Source organism: Littorina saxatilis, linkage group LG17 (genome assembly GCF_037325665.1).
Source record: "Littorina saxatilis isolate snail1 linkage group LG17, US_GU_Lsax_2.0, whole genome shotgun sequence".
Taxonomy (NCBI): Eukaryota; Metazoa; Mollusca; class Gastropoda; order Littorinimorpha; family Littorinidae; genus Littorina; species Littorina saxatilis.
Genome location: NC_090261.1, coordinates 41,372,228 through 41,398,920, shown reverse-complemented (window position 1 = coordinate 41,398,920; position 26,693 = coordinate 41,372,228). Strand labels below are relative to the sequence as shown.

The 26,693-nt window shown below is 41.4% G+C and overlaps 2 long non-coding RNA genes across 2 annotated transcripts in view; one reads left to right on the top strand and one right to left on the bottom strand.

The window, feature by feature from the left end:
- The window catches only part of LOC138952911 (uncharacterized), a 142,118-nt gene that overhangs the window by 109,357 nt on the left and 6,068 nt on the right, over positions 1-26,693 (bottom strand). The gene's annotated exons all lie outside the window — the stretch shown is intronic.
- LOC138952910 (uncharacterized) lies at positions 6,302-10,889 on the top strand. The gene is made up of 3 exons (XR_011451455.1): positions 6,302-6,512; positions 9,459-9,665; positions 9,892-10,889. It is a non-coding gene; the product is annotated as an uncharacterized lncRNA (long non-coding RNA).

Sequence of the window (26,693 nt, the reverse complement as noted above, 5' to 3'; positions counted from 1 at the left end):
CACACACACACACACACAAACACACTCCCCACAAACACACATAAACACTCCCAACCCCTCCCCCGACACTCACACATACATACACACACATATTTCAAGTCTAAGATGTATTTTGATTTATCATTCTGTCACCTTTGAGGTATAGAGGATGACAATCAGTCCACCAACCAACCTATCAACCAAACAACCAATCAAATATTTAAATAATCAATTAACAATCAATCATATAACTAGTCAATCAAGCATTCGATCTATCAAGCATTCTATTAAAGGCACAGTAAGCCTCCCGTAAACCATCACAGATACAGTGTCAGGCTTTTACACACAGTACAAACACCCTTCCATTTGAACAGTCACCATCCTAAACTCAGGTCAAAAATGAGTTACTTCCCTTCAACTGGCGATAGCCGTGGAGCGATTATCAGGATGAATCGGACCGTGGTGCGTTTTGGCGCTAGACCTAACTTTTAAAATCTAAATAATAAATTGACAGCTTGTTACACAAACATTCTTAAATCATAAAAGAATTCTTTTTTCATCAAGACAAGATCAGTACAACTCGAAGTTTTGAAAGTTTGAAAAAGCCCGGAAGCAGGGTCACGCAAGGTCGTAGTTTTCGTAGCAGACGGCGGTTTATAGGCAGTCAAAAGCCATCGCTAGAGTTCTTATGAACCACATTCGTTTGTTTCGTGAAAAGTCAGAGGTACATAATAACGTGCTATTGCAGATAAGCTCACAGCGAGCCGCATTCAAATTACAAACTGACGACTGCATTGTGAAAAACTGGATCACACGGGTTCACGATGGCTCAGGGGTAAGATAAACCACGCAAAAATAAATTCTTTGAAAATTGCTCGCTCTTTACGTAGGGCACCTAGGATGTTCCCGTTTGGTGAGCGTTCAAATGGAAGGGTTTTTGTACTGTGTGTAAAAGCCTGACAGTATCTGTGATGGTTTACGGGAGGCTTACTGTGCCTTTAATCTAGTAAACAGCCTGCCAGAGACGCCCAATAACGTTAAATGACACTCACTAGCGATGCTTATATAGCTGTTACAAAATCCACCGAACGGACGCACGTACAAGAGGCCGTATCTATCCATGTCGCTCCCCATTACATCGCACATGGTGAAATTAGGTGTTGCAATGGCCACAAACTCAAGAAGGAGAGCAAGCTCCGTGCAAACAATCGCAGCGAAGACTTGGGCAGTGGACATTTTGACTAGAACCCCTCAGCGACTTTGCTTGGGTTCTTCCGTCTTCGGCAGCAATCACTGAGTCACGATCAAATCCGCGAGAGGTCGGAAATAACTCTGGTACAGTCTCAATTTGCATGCAGTTGAAAGTATCATGTCAAGTTCAAATCTGGACATGACGTCAATTAGGACATACTGGTGCTGACACAAATGTATTTGCGATTCGTTAAGCCTTCCTTTTTTTCCAAATCAGGCTGAAATACTGCTACTGAGTACTGGTTTGTATTCCTACACCGACTTCCACTTTCCTTTTGAAATTTGAGAAAAACAAACAGCACATGTATTTGCACTGACGGCCTCTCGCTGTACTTTGCTAGCACCGTGACGACGCCATAAACAGATCAATAATTAGTTACTTGTTATTGTGTCAGCGAATGATTAGACTGACACGCGGAAGAGGTATGACACAAACGGAGCTTCCCGAAGGATTGTCAAAATGACTCGACTGACATTGAAAAATATCGACTGCAAATCTCCTGCTGTCCGTGATTTCTCGGGAACAGGGCAGATCAGTTCTGTAGCTTTGATCGGTTTGAATCGTTACGTAGCATAAACGTTATTTTCTTTCAAACAAAACGATATCAGCGAATTGCATTGTATATTATGTCGTCGTAACACATGGCCTGCACCGGGTGTAAAGGGGAAGGAATCATCTTGAGATGACGAATAGATAAGCCAATAGTTGTTATGTCCCTTCCCATATTGCCTCTCAAAACCAACAATAACCTAAAATGTAACTGAACAATACAACTGACTGCATTAGACCTGCATCAGCGCGTGTTTGTTTAACATGTGTATGGGTAGTTTATTGGAGTCAGAAACGCAGATTGGCTTAAAGTTTTGATATCGCTTCAAGCGACTTGTTTTTACATTAATTTTGATCAACTTTTGACAAAGAAAGCTACCATTGCCTAAACAAAACCAACTATTAAACAGATCTTCGTGAAACTTTACATATAAGTTTTTCAGATGATATCCCCAGGTATTTTTTCTCATTTTGTCCTGATACATGCCTTTAGTTACGTCCTATGTGGCTGTTATAACAAGTTGAGGCGACATGTGACTTGAAGGAACTCACTTTTAATCGAATTGTAGTCCGGTCTAACGGATTGCATAACACTTAGAAGGCTTAGAGATGTACTATTTCATGTGTACATAAATTATGTTTTCAAATTCTAATGAACATTGAAATGCTAATAACTTAACTTGGCAAAAAATATAACTGTACCCTTTTTTCGTCGTACCCCAACTGAAGCATTCATTCCCGAGTAAATTCATACACATTTTCTATGCGATTAAAGGCCCTCCACTTGGCTATCTGGCAAACTTTTTGGATCAAAGTTTTCTTCTACATTGGTTCTCGTGACCGCCGCTCAAAAAAAGGGTACTGCCAGTCATGCGTGACCGCAGCATGTTTTGAGAGTCACTAAGCAATAACCGCTGTCAATAGAAAACCAGCCTGAAAGTTCCATTTTTATCTCATGTGTTTACATTAATGAATCCAGTTTGATTTATTTCTGGTTATTAATTTTGAAGTGTTCTGTTCCATTTTACCGTTTTTTTCAAATTCATGTTTTTTTAAATAAACTTGACAAAAACATGATTGCAACAAATTTCGCCCCCACATTAAAGCATTAATTCCCGTGTAATGTCATTAAAACTTGATATTCCAATTAAGGCCGTTCACTTGACTATCAGGATCACTTTTTGGATTAAAGATATCTTTCACAAGGATCACGTGACAGCCGCTCAAATAAGGGTACCCTCAAAATCGACCTGAAAAAAACTGAAGGGGCCAATTAAAAATCGACAAAAAATCACAATAAGCAACACTTTGCAACTTTTACATACAAAAAAAAGTCAAATCAATTATCTACCCTGAACAGGTTTATTTGTTTAGCTAGCTTGCGTATTTCGTGTGCTATGCTATTCCTACTGATGCAGGTGTCGATCGCAAGAGCGGTCAAAAACGGGACTTGTTGCGTCATTTTGTAGGGGTATCATGACAAAAAGCGCTGCACTTTAGCAATGACTTGATGGATTGCTTTTAAACTTTCAGAATAATTTATTAACATACTGAAGATACTTCGCGGTAAATCTTGGATCGTTACAGTTATGTGTTAAGATGTTATGCAATGTTTCGAAAAAAGTTGTTAAACTCGTCATAGCATTGTTCACTTGTGTCCAAAATATTCATGACTTCGCATGTCTTTCGACAAATAATTGATACACACATTGCGAAAGTTTTATGTGCGTATATGCACTGACGCAAATTTGCTAGGTTTGTAAACAGGCTTGATATTTAAGGGACGAATCTGGTGCCACAGCGATGCCCAGCCAAGCATGACCGCAGCATGTTTTGAGAGGCACGCAGCAGTCAGAGGAAAACAGCTTGAACGTTCCATATTTTTCTCATGTGTTTGCATGACTAGCAAATGTACACCAGTGATTACACGTAAATGAAACTTCCACAGTAGCTGTACGAATCATTTATCTGTAGACATGCAAAGTAAGGAATTTTTTTGACATAAGCGAACAATGCTATGACGAGTTTAACAACTTTTTCCGAAACATTGCGTCACATCTGACAAAATATCTGTAACGATCCAAAATTACCCTCGAAGCATTTCTAGTATGTTGGTAAATTATTCTGAAAGTTTCAAAGCAATCCACTAAGTCATTGCTAAAGTACAGCGCATTTTGTTATGATACCCCTACAAAATGACGCAAAAAGTCCCGTTTTTGACCGCTCTTGCGATCGACACCTGCATCAGTAGGAATAGCATAGCACACGAAATACGCAAGCTAGCTAAACAAATCAACCTGTTCAGGGCATGATTTATTTGACTTTCTTTTCGTATTAAAAGTTGCAAAGTTTTGCCAATAGTGATTAATTTTTTTTGTCGATTTTTTAATTGGGCCCTTCAGTTTTTGTCAGGTCGATTTTGAGGGTACCCTTATTTGAGCGGCGGTCACGTGATCCCTGTAATAGATGTCTTTAATCCAAAAAGTGATCCTGATAGTCAAGTGAACGGCCTTAACTGGAATATCAAGTTTTAATGAAATTACACGGGAATTAATGCTTTAATTTGGGGGCGAAATTTGTTGCAAAATCGAAGCGAGCGTTGTGTGTGTGTGTGTGTGTGTGTGTGTGTGTGTGTGTGTGTGTGTGTGTGTGTGTGTGTGTGTGTGTTTGTGTGCGTGCGTGTGCGTGCGTGCGTGCTAAAATGTGTACAAGAGTGTGTGTGCGCGTGTGTGTGTGTGTGTGTACGTGCGTGCGTGTTTATGTGTGTGCATGTGTATGTGCGTTCGTGCGTGAGTGCGTTTGGCGTAAGGTTATTATGATTCTATTCTGTACAGGGGAAATAACTCGTTGATGTGTACTCTATCCGTTGTACAACACCGACGCACATTTACTTCCCTTGATATGATTCGCAATCTGTGTATGTGTGCGGTGGGGCAAGGGGGGGGGGGGGGGATGTGTTTGTGAGTGTGTGTGTGTGTGTGTGTGTGTGTGTGTGTGTGTGTGTGTGTGTGTGTGTGTGTGTTTGTGTGTGTTTCTGTGTGTGTGCACGCATCCCCATATGAAATATCGCAACAACAGACTTCCAGATCTATAACACGATCATAGTGTGTTCTCTGTTTGCATAGTCTGTCCAGTGTCCTGTCCCCCCATAAAGCATATCAACTCTACCTGTCCCAAAATAGGCCAATTGGTTCTAAGAGGACGTTAAAACTAATTATCATCACGCATGCGTGCGTGCTTGCATTCGTGCGTGCGGGCGTACTTGCGTCACAGTGTGTGCTTGCGTGTGTGCGTGCGTGCGTGCGTGCGTGCGCGCGTGCTTGATTTCATTTGTGTTTTAGAACGCTCCACATGAATTGTTGAAAAAGAAAACAAATCACAGACATAAAAATGAAGAATTTCAGTGACATCAATCATTCTTCGTCTTTTCCAAAGAACTTCTCCCAGTAAACCAAGAACCGCTGTATTTTGAGATTTTCCAAAACGTTCCATCACTTGAAAGGAAAGATGCGGCAAAGCTTGCGTAAGCTGACAACGACCAAGCGATAGAAACGCAACGTGTACCATAAAATAGAAACCAAGTCGTGAAAAGCGAAATTAAAATATTTAGCCAATATGTCTTATTCACAGTTCTAATAAAACTGAACGCAGTACTTTTTTTAAACTTTTTTTTATCAAGACAATTTCCATGCCTGTTTTGAACTCCTTGGTATTTCTTACGGTGTACATGTTATCAAGCGCTGTAATGATACCTTCGGGAGTTGTACCGCTTATCCTCACTATTTTTGCAATACGTAGTATGTATGCCCCGAAAGAGGATGCACACTTGGACAGATTAATCAGTGTCACATTCCTTGACTTTCGCTGGATGTACATCCGTGTTCGCCTTCCCCTAAGTGTTTATCATATTATGACTAGAGGTATGACGGCTTACTAGTGCCAAAACCTCATAATTGTAAATATCAAGGGAAAATTAGTCCGGGAAAATTAGTAATAAACACGTGAAAATGGTAATTATCAAGGGAAAATTACTAACTTTCACCTGTTAATTACTAATTTTTAGTTTTGGCTCACTTCCTGACGGATTAGTCATTTTCCCGTGAAAATGAGTAACTAACCAGGTGAAAACAGTAACTGACAGCGTTAATTAGTAATTATCACGTGATAATGGGTCATAGGGCTTACTAGTGCCAACACCTCATAATTGTAATTATCAAGGGAAAATTAGTAATTTTCCCTTGATAATTACCATTTTCACGTGTTAATTACTCATTTTCCCGGGAAAATTACTAACTTTCACCTGTTAATTACTAATTTTTAGTTTTGGCTCACTTCCTGACGGATAGCTAGTGCCAAAACCAAAAATTAGTCATTTTCCCGTGAAAATTACTAATCATCCCGTGAAAATGAGTAACTAACGTGTGAAAACAGTAACTGACAGCGTTAATTAGTAATTATCACGTGATAATGGGTAACCCCAGGTTTTGGCACTAGTAAGTCGTCATATAGAGGCGTTGTCCTCTCCTTTGTTTCCTGTTGTCGGCACGTATACAGTCTTCGTTCGCCTTTCGCTGGATTTTCCCAAAAGGAGAAAGCGTAGAACTCCCGAAGGTTTCATTACAGCGCTGCATTAATTGTGTGATCAGTTAGCACTTCAAGACAATGGCTTTTGTTCGCAAGATGACACTGACTGTGCTACTTTGTTTGGCGACTCATATAGGATATGTGCAAGGTACGTATGTTTGTCCTTTAGTATACGTGTTGTTCTCAAAACCATGTGCGATGTAGGGGTCACTTTTATCGAGAGGTGACTGTTTTGTCAAAATAAGCAGATAGCTGTCAACTCTGTAAGTTTTGAGTATTAATTATAATGATCAAAAAAAGTTGTTAAACATGTGCGAGTGATTCATCGTTTTCTATACAATAAAATAAGACATAAAAAAATCCCTTAGAACATGGCTGCTTTGTGACATCATTTTGCTGAACAGAGCAAATGCTCTTCCAGACAGAAAATGAAACTTGTTATCATTTATTATAAACGTCAACTGTTTGATTATATGTTTCACCACACACGCATGCAGACAAAAATACTTTGAAGAAAATGTCATGACATAGAATGCTATAAAGCGTTTAATAGGGTAAGGACACACGAATTTTACTTTCAGTCCTGAACTTTAAGGAACACGTATGTGAGAGGGACTGACCTAAATTATTCACTGTCAGACCCTCTAAGTTGCAAAACAGCTTGGGTGACAAGCAAAGGCACAAGACACCGGTTTGACGACTTACAAATCACCAGTGTCTTTACCCCCAATATATGTTCAAGAAAAGGTTCTATAAAGACAACCAAACATTAGTCTGCTTTGTTACGTTATATCTTGATGCAAAAAATACTCTAGAAAGAAACACGAAAAAAGTTCCTCTTCTGTAATGTACCGAGTTCAATATCGGGTGCCCAAGACTCTGACCTTTTTAGCATTACTAGTTTATTTTTTCCCCTAATGCAAGAATGTCTCTGTAGCGCAACGGTTAGCGTACTGCGTTTTGAGTCGGCAGGTCGTAGGTTCGAGCCCAGTCAGCGCGGTGTTCTTTTAATTTTATTTGATTGTTTCTTTACTCTCCTTTGTTTTGTTTTAGTTTACTCTATTCATTTTTATTCCAAAGCATTATTGGTGATCAATTGCAATACTGACCGACGCTCGCCAGGTACTGATTTGGTAATTTGATCACTGCGGAATTCGTTGCCGCCAACCACTGAAGCAACCCCCTAAGTGTAAATGTTTTGAGGAATAAAACATACCTTGGTATTATGTCAATTCTTTTTGCATTTTAATCAGATATGATAAAACAACAAGTCGCGTAAGGCGAAAATACAATATTTAGTCAAGTAGCTGTCGAACTCAGAGAATGAAACTGAACGCAATGCCATTTTTCAGCAAGACCGTATACTCGTAGCATCGTCAGTCCACCGCTCATGGCAAAGGCAGTGAAATTGACAAGAAGAGCGGGGTAGTAGTTGCGCTAAGAAGGATAGCACGCTTTTCTGTACCTCTCTTTGTTTTAACTTTCTGAGCGTGTTTTTAATCCAAACATATCCTATCTATATGTTTTTGGAATCAGGAACCGACAAGGAATAAGATGAAAGTGTTTTTAAATTGATTTGGACAATTTAATTTTGATAATAATTGTTATATATTTAATTTTCAGAGCTTGTTTTTAATCCGAATATAACATATTTATATGTTTTTGGAATCAGCAAATGATGGAGAATAAGATAAACGTAAATTTGGATCGTTTTATAATTTTTTTTTTTTTTTTACAAATTTCCGATTTTTAATGACCAAAGTCATTAATTAATTTTTAAGCCACCAAGCTGAAATGCAATACCGAAGTCCGGGATTCGTCGAAGATTACTTGACCAAAATTTCAACCAATTTGGTTAAACAATGAGGGCGTGACAGTGCCGCCTCAACTTTCACGAAAAGCCGGATATGACGTCATCAAAGACATTTATCAAAAAAATGAAAAAAACGTATGGGGATATCATACCCAGGAACTCTCATGTCAAATGCCATATTAAATAAAAGAGGGCAGGGAATCAAAATTCCTGATAACACGACGGTGCACAACCGATGTGTTGTGAAACCCGTTCATATTAGTTTGCAAACTGTCATAAACTGTGGCAATAACATTATTAAACGAATAAAATGAGTGCCGGCTGCGCCGTACACGAAACAGTCAGCGGCCGTAGCAGAGAAGCGCGGCGGCCGTATCACAGTGCACTGTTGACGGCCGTAACTGCTAGCACAGCGACGCGAACCTAAAAAAATACACATGCTCTTTTTCTCAGCCGATGACACATGCATATTGACACACAGTGGGCGGGGATGTAGCTCAGTCGGTAGCGCGCTGGATTTGTATCCAGTTGGCCGCTGTCAGCGTGAGTTCGTCCCCACGTTCGGCGAGAGATTTATTTCTCAGAGTCAACTTTGTGTGCAGACTCTCCTCGGTGTCCGAACACCCCCGTGTGTACACGCAAGCACAAGACCAAGTGCGCACGAAAAAGATCCTGTAATCCATGTCAGAGTTCGATGGGTTATAGAAACATGAAAATACCCAGCATGGTTCCCCCGAAAGCGGCGTATGGCTGCCTAAATGGCGGGGTAAAAAACGGTCATACACGTAAAATTCCACTCGTGCAAAAAACACGAGTGTACGGGGGAGTTTCAGCCCACGAACGCAGAAGAAGAAGAAGAAGAAGAAGGGACACTGCTATTGATGCATTTCAGTTAGAATACATCACATTACCTGATCAAAATGACCTGTGTTGCTTCAAGCCTCTTGCAATCTCCACCATTAGGAAAAAATCCCAAAATCGAACAATATTAACAAATACGACGCTGTCACAAATCTAAAACAAAAGCCTCAAAAATCAAACCGATAACATGCTAATCCTCATACACTCATGAATCCGCTGAGAACAAATCAACTTTGCTGGCTTCAATAATTACGACACAGTAATTATTGGTTTGGAAGATACACTGACACGTACCTTTCGCGCTCGAAACCTGGTTGACTACCGGACTGCCGTAACACTTCCCATGGCGTGATAATGCGAATGTTGGACGGTTGTTTCCCCTCATTTATTGTTCACAACTCCCGTTCTTTGTCCAACCAGGCGCGCAGTGCACTACAGAAGAGGGGTGTAGAGAGCACTTGTCCTGCCAGACAGGTGGCACTGTGTACTGCTGTCCTGGGGGAGAAAGACTGGTGGTCAACGGGACTTCAGGTGTCTGCAACTGTAATGAGACTGGCATAAGTGGGTTATCGTGCAGCGGCGAAGCTAGTATTGGCCAGGGCTCCCAGTTCTTAACGTCTAAACCAGGTACACGTTACAACACACACACACACACACACACACACACACTCATACACACACGCACGCGCACGCACGCACGCACGCACGCACACACGATCATCATCATTATCATCATCATCTTCATCGTCATCATTATCATCATCATCATCATCATCATCATCATCATCATGTCAGTAACATTTCACCTAATGAGATGAATATTATTGAATAATGAAATGGTCCCTTCCAACAGGCAATCAGGACTGCACGAGCGGCACAACCTGTTCTAACGGAAATTCATGCACCGTTGGTTCGACCAACTACTGTTGTCCGGGGGGTTTCGTGACCGCAGCGTCCAGTGGCGGGAAGCTCACGTCCTGCAGCTGTCGCTATGACCGCACTGGCTACAGTTGCACCTCTTCCTCTAGCGTTATTTCCGCATCCGCTCTGACATGCGCGATGGCGAGTTTTGTGTTGCTTGCTGGAATCATGGCATACACATGATTCTGTTCACAATTTTCTGTCTTCAGAAGAAAATGTAGCTTAGGGCGGTTTAAAAAAAAACCTATTATGCTTTGGATTGAATGGTTCGAATGATCTAATCTGAGCTATGATATTGACTTTTCATTCTCTGGTCAAATATCTACAGACTTGGTAAATGTCTGTTATATTGTACATCGAATTAAACTTGGGCGGGTTTTTTTCCCTGGCCAAATTTGACTTTTATTTCTCTGACCAAATGCCCACTTACTTGTAATCTGTCTTCTGTCAGGTATTTCGCATCGAGCTAAAACTTTTATTTCGCCAGTCCGATGCCTAACATTACACGTAGGGAGAGAAATAAAACAGCAGTAAACAGTTCTTTGTGCGTGCGGGCGTAGCATGATGTGCGACAGCGAAACAGTCAGGTGTCTGTCTAAACTAATGTACAGAAGTTCAACCAAATAATGTTCTTATTGTTTACTTTTATTTCAGTTACCTAACAATAAACACATTTCTGAACAATACTGTTTTACCTGCGGACATCATCATTTCCGATGTGACATAGAAATTATGTTACTGAAAAGTTAAATGATAATAACAGTAGAATACGCATTAAATACTGTGCAAGCTTACCTTTTAAATAGACAATTTTCGTGCTCATGTATCGCGAGCTTGTGTTGGAAAATTCTGTGATGATTTTGATCAGTGGGAGGTGTGAGGCGCTTAACACATTGTCAAGAATTTCATAATAAATTTTGTTTAACACTTGCAACGAGTTATATATATGTGTGTGTGTGTGTGTGTGTGTGTGTGTGTGTGTGTGTGTGTGTGTGTGTGTGTGTGTGTGTGTGTGTGTGTGTGTGTGTGTGTGTGTGTGTGTGTCTGTGTGTCTGTGTCTGTGTGGCTGTGTGTCTCTGTGTGTGTGTGTGTGTGTGTGTGTGTGTGTGTGCTTGAGTGTAGAATCGTGCGTGCTGGAGTTATCGCGAGCGCCTGTGTGCGTGCGTGCGTCTGTAAGCTTGCTTGTGTATGTGTGTGTTTATGTGTGCGTGTGTGTGTGTGTGTGCATGTGTATGTATGTGCGTTCGTGTTTGCGAAAGTGCGTACGTTCGTGGTAAGGTTCATCCTGAACTCAGGTCAAAATGAGTTACTTCCCTTTGGGTCTCATGTGTTTGTGTGTGCGTGCGTGCGTGCGTGCGTATGTGCGTATGTGGGTGTGTGTGTGTATGTGTGTGTGTGTGTGAGTGTGTGTGTGTGCGTGTGTATGTGTATGTTTTTGAGTGTGCATGTGTATGTAATTGTATGTGCGTTCATGTGTGCTTACGTGCGTGCGTCCGTGGTAAGGTTATCATTTCATTGTGTAAAGGGGAAATACTCGTTGTTGTGTACTCTACTCATTATTTAACACAGACGCACATTTACTTCCCTTGTTCTGATTCGAATGTTCTGTGTGTGTGTGTGTGTGCGTGTGTGTGTGTGTGTGTGTATGTGTGTGTGTGTGTGTATGTGTGTGTGTGTTGGGGGGGATTATGTTGGCCTGATTATGGGTTATCTTCTATTTAGGTGCCTGGCGGATGTATGGGGGGTGTGGGGGGGGAGATTTTGTTTGACAGAATATGGGTCATCTCTTATTCTGTGCCAGGAGGATTTTGCATGATTATTACAATTGTTTGTAGCACCAGCGGGGTGATACACAACTTATCACGTGTAGAGTTTCTCGGTCAAGACTGCTACACGTAGTATTGTTGTGTCAAAAGGGATTTCGGATCACCTCTGATTCAGGGCAATCCTACACCTACCTTCGGACGATTGACTTGTTAATTATAATTATGTCCAACCTCTTGTAATCGAATCTCTTTTGCTATGCTGTTCCAGGTTTTGTAGGTTAAGGTAATGTCCAACTTCTCGTACAGTATCGCTATTGCAGTACATTATCTCAATTGCATTATCTCAATTGCACGCCTTGTGGGTAAGGGTTATGTCCAACCTCTTGTACAGTATCTCAATTGCACGTCTTGTAGGTTGGGGGTTATAATTATGTCTAACCTCGCATGTGTTGAAAAACGAATTTGGTGATAACTGCCTTTATCCATGAGAAGACAACAAAAGATATACCCTATGTACTGTGTGTTCTTGGTAGGAGTTAATTTAATCTTGGAATAGCAGTAACACATTTTGTTGTCGTTCTATGTTTGCTTAAAGTTGACAAAGGCTAATTATTTGTGAAGTCTTCAAGGTTAGGGTTATCTCCAACCGCTTATGCATGTTTTCTCTTATGGTGTACATTTACTTGTCTGGTACTCTGGTGCAGTAGGCAGAGCTCTTTCATTTCACTGGCACGAGCTAATTTAAAGTCTGCATAAGCAGACATGGCTAATACAAGTAACTGGCTTACATAAAATTTTACATAGGCTTTAGCCAAGAAATTCAGTGTAGACACCTAAATACAAAGGTGTGCTTGCGCAAAGCGCAACAAATACCCAGGATTCTGGAATGCCCGAAAGCCGATCTAAGCGGAGGTATGAACGAATACTGGGTCCCCTAGTTGTTGACCTTTTCTCCATCTACGAATGGTAACTTGGATCTGCGCGCATGCTGGCATACGACTTGAAACTGAAAGGGTCTGATTCCTTCAGAAGCCGTATGTTCGCCGGGCCCGCAGCCAAAGAGCCGGAAGTCTTCGCGAAAAAGTGGCTGCGAAAGGGGGTAAAAGAATGTATCAATTCGTAAAATTACGAAAATGACCTCCGGTCCAATTACGGATTAGGCTTCTTTGGCTTAGGGGAGTAGCCATGCCTACTGCCGCCTTTGTGCCTTACTTTGCCAACCTTGTTTTATAACTACAGTGGAACCCGCTTATAAGAAAATCCAGGGGACATTATTGTTGCTTTCTTATTCATAACCGAGTTATTTTCTTATCGGGAGACTCCGGATATTATTATTTTTTCTCTTATCTGAGGAAAATGCATTGCATTATATGCCTGCAGGCAGGTGCATGAATGTGTATTTGATAAGGAATGTTTATGTTTGTACTTTTATGTCGTTGGGATAAGTGTGACGAATGGAATTCGTGTATCGACTCCCTCTCTCATATTAATCGAGACTTCACTAGTTGCGTACACAAAACGAGGTTAAATGACCGAGACTACGTCATGACGACACTGTATACATATGACGTCAACGCTCGCGCCATTAGTCCAAAACTAGTGCAGCGTACAAGAAAAGAATTTGTTTATCTTCATGGAAAGAAATTTAAAGAAGAGAGCAAAAGGAAACAGCGTGCATTGGTATTAATTCGTGAATATGAACTGTACATATATTCAGTTGAGGTTGCTAGGATGCAATGCTCTGACCGTTTCATTGACTCCAAGATGGCAGCAATCAACGAAGCCACATAGATTGCACTAGCATATGTTTCACCTTCCGTGGACGGATTTCCACATTTTTGCGATCTCCAAAGGTCCACTAACCGCAGAAGGTGCAAGTGTACAGGGGTGTACAATGCTTATGTAAATGATGTCGTGTGAACACTGTGGGAAGGGCAACGTCAGCGGTAACCACGGAAGGAACCACCAACGTCCCCAAGTGTCACCCAGATCGAGTTTATCATGATGAGTAGACTACTTTATATTTTGTGAACATTAACACACCATCACGTCTTCGTTTGTGTAAACCGAAATACATTTTCAACGAGAAGAAGAAGTACGTTCCGCGCTTCGATATCAAACGTCTACGCAACAAGAAGAAGAAAGACAATGTTGTTACGTGTGTGTGAAATCACACCAGCGAAATCATAATCTACAAAACTTTCATTTGAAGATTCTAAGAGAAAGGGATTGATGTCTGCAAGAATGATCATGTGCATGTTTTTGAAAGTACAGAATTATTAAATTTCTTATTACTTCTTTGCACTTGTCTCAGTTAAACACTGATCAGCCCTAGAACGAGAAGCAGACGTCACAATGGGGGCTCGAGTCACGGGATATTGAATCAACGTTTTACTTTCGATCCAGCCGTTCCAAATTTTTCTCGTTTCAAAATTGCTGTAGGTTTCTTGCATGTCGATTTGTATTGTAAATGTTCGTACTTCATCGCCATCGTCTCATCATATAATTTTATTTATTTACCTTTAGTTATATTACTTATCACAGATCTATAACTCAACGTGTGCCCTATCACACGGTAAAATAAAAACTGGAAGTGTTGTCAGCTGAAACGACACGTTAAAAAATCAATATTTAGCGAGACCACTTTTGATTTGTTAGCTCCCAATTTTATTTGTGGTGTTCCAATTCATCAGTGTGATAGTATTCTTGCACGTACTATCGGAACCATCATTCCCCTTAGTTTGTTCTAAATTACGCGGGAGGTTGGTGGGAGTCAGGTACCTAAGAGGTAAGGATTTAATACCTGTATTTCCCTGTGAAGCCCTATATAATCGACTTGTGGATATCAGTCGTATTTACTTGCTGTAGAAGTGGCTGTAAATTAATCTACACAGTAAATGATGCGAATTGACAGTTGAGTTGATACATCTTGTATATTCAACGTTCGATCGAGTGAAAGATTGATCTTTTCGCCAGAAAGAGTCAAATAAAGTTTACAGTGTAAGTTCTCGTTAGTAGATAGAAGTAAACTGACTCACGATAGAACGTGGAAACATAACTCTTTGGGTGGTTGTGTAGAAACGTAACGTAACATACGTTGAAGAATTATTTCAAAGTACAGTAGAAGTAGAGCTAAACTAGGACTTGCATTTTGTGCACGAAGGCGCCGCCCGACTGTTTCTTTTTGTAATTTGATCCGAAATTTAGTAGCTCGACGGTGTTTGAGCAACATACATTTTGTACGTTTTGGAATAATACGCGAGGTGACTTATGAGTGACGACAGTTCCCCAGCTCATAATTTTAGAAAGTCCACCATCGCAGCCCAGTTGGCACGGAAACAGCCGGCCGACAAATCGCTTCCCATAGTAACCACAGATAAGAAGGGAAGAAAAACCCTTACTGTCGGTAACGATCGGGAAGAGGTGATAGACTCGTTACCAATTCCTGCTGACGAAGAAGAGAGTGTTCATCTCTCTCTTCAAGTTGACAGCAACCGTAACGACGAAGAGGTTGATCCACAGGCGTGCACGGACGTGTCACCTGTAAATATGTCTCAGTCCACAAGTGTAGATCCGCTAGAGTTGACTAGACAGCTAATGGCCGAAGGACAGTTGTTGGGGTTAGAAGGAGCCGAGTTGCGTGCATTTGTTCTTGATCAGAAAGAGAAGCAACAAACTCTTGATCGCGAAGAACGAGAACGTGATGCTGAACGACAAGAACGTGCTGAACGACAAGAACGTGATGCTGAACGACAAGAACGTGATGCTGAACGACAAGAACGTGACGCTGAACGACAATTCCAACTGGAACAGTTGAAAATCCAGAACGCCAACCAAGAGGGCAACAGGAACAACAACTCGCCAGGACGTATTCGCGAAGATGATGGTTTCAAGCCCAAGATTCCTTTTCTAGACGACCGTGATGACATCGAGAGCTGGTTCCATCAGTTCGAGCATTATGCTCGAGACTGTAACCTGAGTGATGCAGCAAAAGCTTCACGTGTAGTGTACTTTCTGAAGGGTAAGGCGAGAGTCATCTTCTCAAAGCTGAACGAGGAAGACGCTAATGACTACGACACTCTCAAACACGCTTTGTATGAGGGCTTCCAACTCACTAGCGAAGATTATAGAAAGAAGTTTCGCCAAACCAAGAAAAGCGCCACTGACACGTATAAAGAGCACATCACGAAGCTAGAACGGTATCTAGACAAATGGGTGGAATTAGCAGAATGCGACCAAGATGTAAAAGATCTCAAAGATTTGTTGGTCCGTGAGCAGGTGTTGGACACCCTTCCTCCTGACCTCGCCGTTCACATTAGGGATAGAGACCCTAAGAGCGCCAAAGAGATTGGGATGATAGCCAACACATATCAACAATCTAGATCGAACGTCAAAACTTCATCAACGTACGTCAAGCCTGAAAAACGTCGTTCTCCCCAAGAAGAAACAAGAATAGCTGCTCCATCAACAAAACCCGCAAATCAAACTCTAAAGGCAAAGTTGAGTGACGCCGAGAGAGAGAAACTGCGAGCATCTGGATGTTGTTTCATTTGTAAATTGCAAGGGCATGTATCTCGTTTCTGTCCAAACAAGAGAGACACAGCAGGTGCAGTTTCATCGAAGAAAGATACACTTGAGACACCGATCCTCTTAGAAAAACTTTGCGGAAATTGCAAGGAAAAGAAATGTGCCGAAGTGGTACCAGTGAAGCTGAATGGAACAATTGTCAACGCTTTGAGAGACACTGGATGTACTGGTATCATTGTCAGCAAGAAGTTTGTGCCAAAGGAGGCATATTCAGCGAAAATGAAGGAGACTACTCTGGCAGAGAAAGACTCCAAGAAGATGTACCACACCGCCGTGGTGCACATCGATTCACCCTACTTTGACTCCGAGACAGAAGTAACGGTGATGGACGACCCAATTTACCCTGTCCTCATAGGTAAATGGTATGGACTAGGTAAAGAGAAGAAATTGACTCCCACATATCCTGTTCGAGACCCAGCATGGTACCCTGGGACAGCAGCTGCTGTTACCACGAGAGCACAAGCGACAGAGGACGCCCAGAAACCAAGCTGCAGCCACAAACAGGGAGTCAAGGAAGAAGAAAGACTGTATTCGCCAGCTGATCTGAAGAGAGAACAGGCAAGTGACCCTTCGTTGAAGACCATCAGGCAATTTGCCAACTCTCCAGAAGGGATCAATGGGATACGGTATTCATACAAGAAAGAAATCCTGTATAGAACAACGAAAGATCGCCACGGAAACGACCGTTCACTAGTAATCGTTCCGAAGAAACTCAGGAACAAAGTTCTTTCATTTGGTCACGATCACCCCATGGCAGGACACTTAGGTCAAAGAAAAACATCTGACAGAATTAGAGCAGAATTCTGGTGGCCAGGGTGTGCAGGAGACATTCGTAGGTATTGCTTGTCCTGTGACACATGCCAAAGAACTGCGCCGAAAAGTCAGACAAAGAAAGTCCCTCTGGGAAGGATGCCACCCATCAGTTCAGTTTTCAAGAGAGTTGCGGTGGATATCATCGGCCCGGTCAAACCTATGTCGGAGAGCAAGAAACAATACATCTTGGTATCTGTTGACTACGCTACCCGATACCCCGAAGCCGTAGCCCTGAAAAACATCCAAGCAGACACCGTAGCTGAAGCTCTCTGGGAGATGTGGACTAGATTGGGAATCCCAGATGAAGTGATAACGGACCAAGGCACACAGTTCACCAGCCACCTGATGAAAGAAGTGAACGACTTTCTCAGCATCAAACACCATATGACTGCACCGTTTCACCCTCAAGCGAATGGTTTGGTCGAAAGGTTCAACTCCACACTGAAGAGCATGCTGAAAAAGTTAGTGATCGATCAACCGAGGGAATGGGACACGTTTATCCCCGCCCTCCTGTTCGCATACAGAGAAACCCCACAAGAAAGCATGGGATTTTCGCCGTTTGAGCTGCTGTATGGGAGATCTGTCAAAGGACCCATGCAAGTGCTGCGCCAAACATGGACCGAAGAAGAAATCTCAGGGGAGCAGAAGACTACAGCGGAATATGTAGTCAACCTCAGGAACAGAATAGAAGAAACGTGCAACGTGGCACGTGAGAACCTGAAGAAAGCGGCCAGCAAGCAAGCCCATTTCTTCAACAAGAAAACGAAACCAAGGACGCTAGAAGTCGGAAAACGGGTTCTACTTCTACGCCCTGTGAAGAACAACAAGCTGGAACTTACATGGTCAGGTCCCTACAAGGTTGTGGAAAAGTTGAATGAATTCGACTACAAGATCCAAGTTGGCAGAAGAACACGGATCTACCACATCAACCTCATCAAGGAGTACCAAGAACGGGAATTGAGTTCCGCCACTCCCAATCCCAGTTCATCTGCCCAAGCGAGTGTTCCTGCTTCAAACGAAGAAGAAAGTGATGAAGAAGACGGAGGAGAAGAGGTCGTGGCTGTTGTCATGGAAGAGGACAACACGATGGATGATGACATCTTCAAGTATGACACTCAGAAGATGTTACCCCTCCTAGAAACTCAAAGAACCGAAAATGTGAAGAACATCCATTTCGACGAGAAATTGGACGAGGCAAAGGTCAAGGAGGCGAAGATGATCTGTGAAGAATTTGAAGAGTTCCTAACAGATGTTCCAAAGACGACGAACCTGGAAAAATGTTCCATTGAAGTGACAGAGAAGAAACCAGTCTTTGTGAAACCCAGACCCATACCTCACGCCATGGTAGAAACTGTCGAAAAGGAAATTGAAGAAATGCTGAAGTTGCATGTCATCGAACCTGCAAACTCTCCATACAACTCTCCCATCGTCCTGATAAAGAAGAAGGACGGAAAGTACCGTTTCTGTTCTGATCTGAGAGCTCTGAACAACGTGGTAGTGTTCGACGCTGAACCCATCACCGATGTCGACCATCTGTTTCAAAGTTTAGGAAAAGCGAAATACTTTTCAAAGCTAGACTTGACGAAAGGATATTGGGCGATCCCAATAGAAGAGGAAGATAGAGACAAGACGGCATTCACAACTTCAGCGGGCCAATTTCGTTGGGCCAACATGCCATTTGGATTGAAAACAGCGACAGGGGTGTTTAATCGCATGATGAGGAAGCTACTCAATCCAATCAGAAGAAAAGACGTCCACCACTTCATGGACGACGTGCTTATAGCAACTGAAACCTGGGAAGAGCACATGTCAGCTCTGAAGGCAGTACTACAGAGGCTACAAGAAGCCAATTTGGCAGCAAAACCCTCCAAGTGCTACATAGGCTACACAGAGTTGCCGTACCTCGGACACGAAGTGGGAGGTGGAAAAAGGTGGCCAGAAAGCGACAAGATCAAGAAGATTCAAGACGCTCTCCCACCCACCACGAAGAAGGAACTACGGTCGTTCCTAGGACTCTGCAACTTCTACAGGTCCTACATCGAGTCATACGCGAACATAGCTGTTCCGTTAACCGACCTGACAAAGAAGTTCAACCCAGACAAGCTTGTCTGGAACGACGAAGCGAGAAGGAGTTTTGAGACACTCAAAGAGAAAATCTCACAGAAACCTGTGCTGTGTATGCCAGACCACAGCAAACCTTTCGTGCTAAGGACGGACGCCTCCGACAAAGGAATGGGTGCTGTTCTCATGCAAGAGCACGAAGAGACTCTACGACCTGTTGCGTACCAAAGCAAGAAGTTCAACGGAGCAGAAAGTAGGTACGCCACCGTAGAAAAAGAATGCCTAGCTACAGTTTGGGGAGTGGGAAAGTTCGAACGGTATCTGTACGGGAAACACTTCACCATTGAGACAGACCATCGCCCACTCAAACATCTCCAACGACAACCGAACAACCCTCGTCTGATGAGATGGGCCCTCCAACTGCAGCCATACGAGTTCACCGTACGTGTTATCCCCGGGAAGGACAACCACGGTGCAGATTATATGAGCAGAGCGTCGTACGATGAATAATTATCTACTTGGGATAGGATAATTATCTTGATCCATGGGGTTATGTGACGAATGGAATTCGTGTATCGACTCCCTCTCTCATATTAATCGAGACTTCACTAGTTGCGTACACAAAACGAGGTTAAATGACCGAGACTACGTCATGACGACACTGTATACATATGACGTCAACGCTCGCGCCATTAGTCCAAAACTAGTGCAGCGTACAAGAAAAGAATTTGTTTATCTTCATGGAAAGAAATTTAAAGAAGAGAGCAAAAGGAAACAGCGTGCATTGGTATTAATTCGTGAATATGAACTGTACATATATTCAGTTGAGGTTGCTAGGATGCAATGCTCTGACCGTTTCATTGACTCCAAGATGGCAGCAATCAACGAAGCCACATAGATTGCACTAGCATATGTTTCACCTTCCGTGGACGGATTTCCACATTTTTGCGATCTCCAAAGGTCCACTAACCGCAGAAGGTGCAAGTGTACAGGGGTGTACAATGCTTATGTAAATGATGTCGTGTGAACACTGTGGGAAGGGCAACGTCAGCGGTAACCACGGAAGGAACCACCAACGTCCCCAAGTGTCACCCAGATCGAGTTTATCATGATGAGTAGACTACTTTATATTTTGTGAACATTAACACACCATCACGTCTTCGTTTGTGTAAACCGAAATACATTTTCAACGAGAAGAAGAAGTACGTTCCGCGCTTCGATATCAAACGTCTACGCAACAAGAAGAAGAAAGACAATGTTGTTACGTGTGTGTGAAATCACACCAGCGAAATCATAATCTACAAAACTTTCATTTGAAGATTCTAAGAGAAAGGGATTGATGTCTGCAAGAATGATCATGTGCATGTTTTTGAAAGTACAGAATTATTAAATTTCTTATTACTTCTTTGCACTTGTCTCAGTTAAACACTGATCAGCCCTAGAACGAGAAGCAGACGTCACAATAAGTATGTGCGTGCGAATTAACATGTGCATTTAATGTAATATTTCCGACTTGTAGTAGGGTTTGGGACATTGCACATGGTGGTCGCCATTATAAGTCTGGGCTTTTTCATGTGTTTGTGGAGTCTCAAACCTCCTGTTAAAAAACACGCGAAAAAAAAACAGTTTTGGACAAGAACTGATAAAAGTGTCGTTGTTTTGTTTGCTTATTTTTGGTGGTTTTTTTCTGACATCAGGTCCAATCTTTTTCGTTCTGTAACTTGTTCTTTTCTTTGATTCTATGTTCCAAAACCTTATTTTCGTAACCAAAAATGTGTCTAGTTTCTAATGGAGTTTCATATTGATACACACCGTCACATATTTTGCAAGCAGAAGAAGAGTAATCGCTATCTGAGTGCAAAATAATTCAGAACTATGTACAATACCAATGAATAATTATACAAATTAGATTGTTGTTTGCTTTTTCAAGATAGAATTTCTGTTCATCGTTTTACCAATTTAATTGTTTGTTACAGGAATAGAACAAAAGGTCAATGAAATCTATGTTTTAACACAATACGAGCTATGTAAAATCTGCACTATGGATTTACCCATTCTAACAACAGAATATTTATAGAATGTAGTACGAAGGATGCCACAACGCAACAGTCTTAATCATGTTTCTTTCATTAAATTGGTAACATTGTTTTCGTAACAGCTTTTATTTATATTTCCAAAATAGTGCTGTAATAGTTTTGCCTACTGTGTTTTGTTAAGAATTTTTCGGATCTGCAGGGAGTTCATGAAATATGAACATCTAACATATGTTTGTATTAATGTTTGTCCAATTCTCTATTTGTGCACTTTAATGGCGGTTCCCACGACATCATATTCGAACGAGTTTCAACCCTATTTTGCATTAATGTAACATCCGCTTTGTTTTCAGACGAGAACTTACTACTGCAGGGAGACATCAATATCAAACTTTTGCAAGTAGTGAAATATGAGGAGGTATAATGAGTCTCGTAATTAAACGGTGCATGGTCATATTTTAACCGCATCGGTAGTACCTTAGTTTCTTGCAAGAGTTCCAAAAAGGTTGTTCAGAGGCACAGGGGTATAACATATCTGCTGTTGCAATCAACTTTTTCAAAGGCACACGTTCTTTTCAGAATCAGCGAGGCGTTACCTGGCCATGTCAGCTTACAACACACCCTGCACGTTTCTTTCAAATCAGTAACTTGAAACTGTCTTCAGTCTGGCATGCAGTCATGGGATGTAATTCAAGCTACAATCTTTCAATCTGCAGTAACGTGATGCGAGTCAAGCTCATTTTAAGCTGAATAGAATCTCTCCTTTCAAACTTTTACCGCAGGATGTAGAGCAGGCTCTTATCAACGAGGGGTCTCGCAAAAGAAAAATATCTTAAGTCTGCACTGATAATTACGTATGTATACGACATTGCTTGGTAGACCATATCAAGAAAAGCCACCAGTTTTCTGTACACTTCGTCATCGGTTAGGAAGCAATAAGCCGTTTTCAATCACACAAGGAAAACATTCGCGACATGATACTAAGCATCAGTCACAATGTTGCAAGAAATGCACTACATATCTCGAATTCACAATGAAAATGTGTCTCCTTGTGAGTGTGTGTCAGTGTGAGACAAACAGTGTCTTGTCATGATCACAATTAACAGATATATGTACATTGAACAGACTTGGTACGTTGTTTTCTTGGTTTTTTTTTCCATCTTGTTGTGTTCTCTGCCTGCAGTAATAGTCTTGCCAGTACTAAGCTGATTGTTATATTTCGTCGATTGTGAAGAAGCAGACATTTTTGATGGAATATGCTGACAATTAAACTCTGTTTCATTACAAACATGTACCATGTTAATTGTTTGCGTAAGCATCCAGTCTTTTGCTTGGATTCAAACACTCTTTGGGTAGACTTGTGTAACTGTTCAGTAGCCATTTAAGAGACATATGAAGTCAGATGAACAGTTTTGCAGCAATTTTCAACATTATAAATCGAGAAAACTACACACTTTAAAAGAAATTGTGTGCACAAAATTGTGTTTTTTTATAATTACGAATCATTGTGTGCAACTTTCTTATTAACTTTCTTTCATAAAGTGTACTTGTTGTTTTCTAGCAATAGGTGTGTTCCCTGTTTTTAGCTAACACCGTTTTCGTGGTGCACTAATTAACAAAAAAATGTAAAAAATACACAACGGCCATAATTTCTTTTTATTTGAATGAATTTCAACTTTAAAAACATTGTTTAAGAGTGCAGATTAAATACGATTATCGTGGGAAGAATTTGAGAAAAGTTGGTTTTACCTACTATAAGCACAGAACGATACATTTGACACATGCTATGAATATGATTTAAAATTAATTTGACACTTACAAACCTGCCAACTGGCACTCCAACATTATTTACGAAAACGAAAACAGGTCAAACATAAAATAAACCCTGAGGTCATTGTGGGTCTCGAACCTGTGATCGCCGGGTCCGAAGAACAATGCCACCATTACACCACGAAGGCTACTGGTGAAGCTATACAATTTTGGTACATATTTCACGTTACTGAAACATGATTGGCAGCATTCGGGATTTTCCGACACGGTTACAAAACAGAACTCGGAGTTTACGAAACCAAAACTATGCACAAACACATAATTTTCATTCCCCCCCCCCCCAAAACTCTTTGACATTGAGTTTCATAATGTACTTTAACTCAACAGCAAAAACAATGAACATATACGGCTTGTACGTGTATCAACTTTGGCAGTGAGCGCATGCGAAGCCAGTTTATACAATTTGTACAACAGCAACCTGCTGTACACAACTTTGCAACGAGAAAGAGCCTGTGACTGAGTTCCCCATCCAGTGAACTAGGTCAGGTCAATCTGACCCTCGTAGAAAGCGTGGGATTGAGTAACGTTACGACACCACACGTAGGCCACCTCTAGTTATACGCTGTATAGCCCAACGATATCATATGGATATGCACGCACACCCACACACTGCGTAACAACAAATTCCCCCAAAAGTTCTTTAGATAGGAAAACTTAATGTCCTGTATAAGTTTTAGACACCAGAGAGAATATAAATAATCAGCAGGTTGTTGGATCTGGCAAATGAAAACACAGCGCCGTCCCTCAGAGAAACTTTGAAAAGAAATTCGGATGCATGGAGTAATTGAAGTCTGGGGTAAACGCGTTACGTTGGGTGATTTTGAAAATAACATGTCAAGTCTCATTCACTGCGATTTTCCTTGTGCAACAAAATGTTTCCATAGACTGATTCCTGTCTTAAAAAGGTTTCACCCCTTACAAGGTTTTTTTAGTTTTCCTCCAGCTTTCTTCTAAAACATGTTCGACGAGGTACGTCACCACTTCGAGGTAATTTAGTTCATTTTTGCAGGCACTTTGTATTCGGTAATAGACAAATTCCGGAAATAACTCGTGTAAGAGTGTTTATTCTTGCAAAACCTCTGCCAAACATTGGAGGGACCAACCGCTGAAAGCGTCTGCACATTATTCTGCCACATTTCGATTACGCTGATGTGTTATGGGACAATTGTACCGAAGCCTTATCAAAAACACTTGAAAAATTACACCTTGAAGCATTACGTGTTATAATTGGCGGTGTTGCGGGGAACAAGCCATGATAAGATTTACAAAGAAAGTGGTTTTTGTAGTTTAAAGGAACGCCGAAAACGACATAAATTAATTTTATTTCACAAAATGGTTCATGGTAAATGTCCACAATATTTAATTAACCTCTTGCAACCACTAGTCTCTTCACTAAATCCCTACCACAGAAGACCATTCGAAAGATTCGTACCAGCACATAGGACAGACATATTCCGAACATCCTTCATTCCATTCTCCACAGTTTTATGGAATAATTTGCCTGATGTGATTAAAACAACAAATTCAATAAGCGAGTGTAAGCATTATTTACAAAGTCCTGATCATAGTGTACCAGCTTATTATTATTTTGGAAAACGACAGACAGAAGTTCAACACTGCAGAATGCGTTTAAATATTAGTAACCTTAATTCAGACTTGTGTAAACGCCATCTAAAAGATAACGCACAGTGTGTTTGCGGTGATCCAAATGAAACAGCCGAACATTATTTATTAAACTGCACTTTGTATGCAGATGCTCGTCTGACAACAATCAATTCGTTGCCTGTTCACTTCAGACGCGTGGAAATATTATTAAAAGGTAGCGAGCAATATTCTGTTCGTAATAACATATTGATATTTGAGTCTGTCCAATCGTTTATTGTTAAATCTGGTCGACTGATTTGATGGATGTGTTCACGCATTGATAGTGTATCTATGTGTGTGGGCAGGCGTATGTGTACCTCCACACTGCCTCTCTCTCTGTGTTATCGTATTTCAATCCATGTTATCGAAAAATGAGGGCATGACAGTGCGGCCTCAACTTCCACAAAAAGCCGGATATGTCGTCATCAAACACATTTATCGAAAAAAAAGAAAACAAAGTTGGGGATATCATACTCAGAAACTCTCATGCAAAGTTTCATGAAGATCGGTCCAGTAGTTTTTTTCTGAATCGCTCAAAACTTGACTAAAATGTACAAATGGAACGATCAGGTTGGTTTTCTATTGATAGCAGTTATCGCTTAGTAACTCTCAAAACATGCTGCGGTCTCGCATGACTGTGGGTACTCTTTTTGGCGGGGATCTCGAGACCCCTGTGAAAGAAAACTTTGATCCGAAAAGTTTGACAGGTAGCCAAGTGAGAGGGGCTTTAATGGCATAGGACATTTGTATGATTTCATTCGGGATTGAATGCATCAGTTGGGGTACGACGAACAAGGGTGCAGAAATATTTTTGCCGAGTTAAGTTATTAGCAGTTCAATGATCATTAGACTTTAAAACAAGTCGAGTAAGGCGAAATTACTACATTTAGTCAATCTGTCGAACTCACAGAACGCACTGCATTTTTTCACCTAGACAATACAGCTTTGTCAATCCCCGCGGCAAGGAAATCGCTGACACTTTTCACGTGGAAAACGCACTGAAATTGACATGCCTGTAAAACGCAGAAGCGTTTGGGCTTAGCAGGAAAAGCGCGCTTTTCTGTATTCTTTTTAACTTTCAGAGCTTGTTGGTTTAAACAAGCTTTTATCCCCGAGTACGCAGTAGGAGGGTCCAGCAGACTTTAATTGTGTGTCTGTCTGTCTGTCTGTCTGTCTGTGTGTGTGTGTGTGTGTGTCTGTCTCGACTTAACAGCTTATTGCTGGGAAACTACTGGACGCAGTTCGTTCAAAAGTTGATACACTAACTTGATAATAGGTCCGATTGATCGTATTAAAACTTCATAATGTTACCTGGGACCTAAATGCCAAATAATCCACAAAAACGACTCTTAACGGAGGGCGCAATTCGCGGTGGGATAGAACTGCCGTGCGGCTAATAGAAGAGCCAGCCAGCCAGCGACACCGGGTTCGATTCCCGGCATGGGTGGTCTATTTTAAAAAAAAAATTAATTCGTGTTTACTATTGTTTATTATGAACGTTTTAATGTTTTATTTTACTCTAATAATTTTTTTAATTGTGTAAAATAAATAAATAATTTACAGCCGAACGCGTCACACAGTACAGCCAGCCAGCGTGTGGCCACCAGGTTTTGCGCTGCGTCGAGCTATCGAGTGAAAGTGAAAGCATCGTGGTTCAGCGTCCGACCATATTCACGCCGTGGATCGTGTAACTCTGCATTTGCGCCACCGCAACTTTTTCAGTGCATTACGCGGACGAAGTAGCACGCTGCAAGATAGGTCTCTCACAGAAAATGAAAATTTGTAGGACTTTCAGGCATCATCTAGATTCTTCATTAGTACATTTTAAAGAAGTATATACTCAAGGTCTAAGGTACGTGCTTTTTTAGTCGAAATGTCATGTTTCGGCAGTTCTGAAGTCCGATTTCTGCTGGAATTGTAGCTGAAATTGCACGATTTGTCCCTTCCCTCGTAACTTCAACGAAACAGCACTAGTTGATGCATTCCCGTGATGATATCCT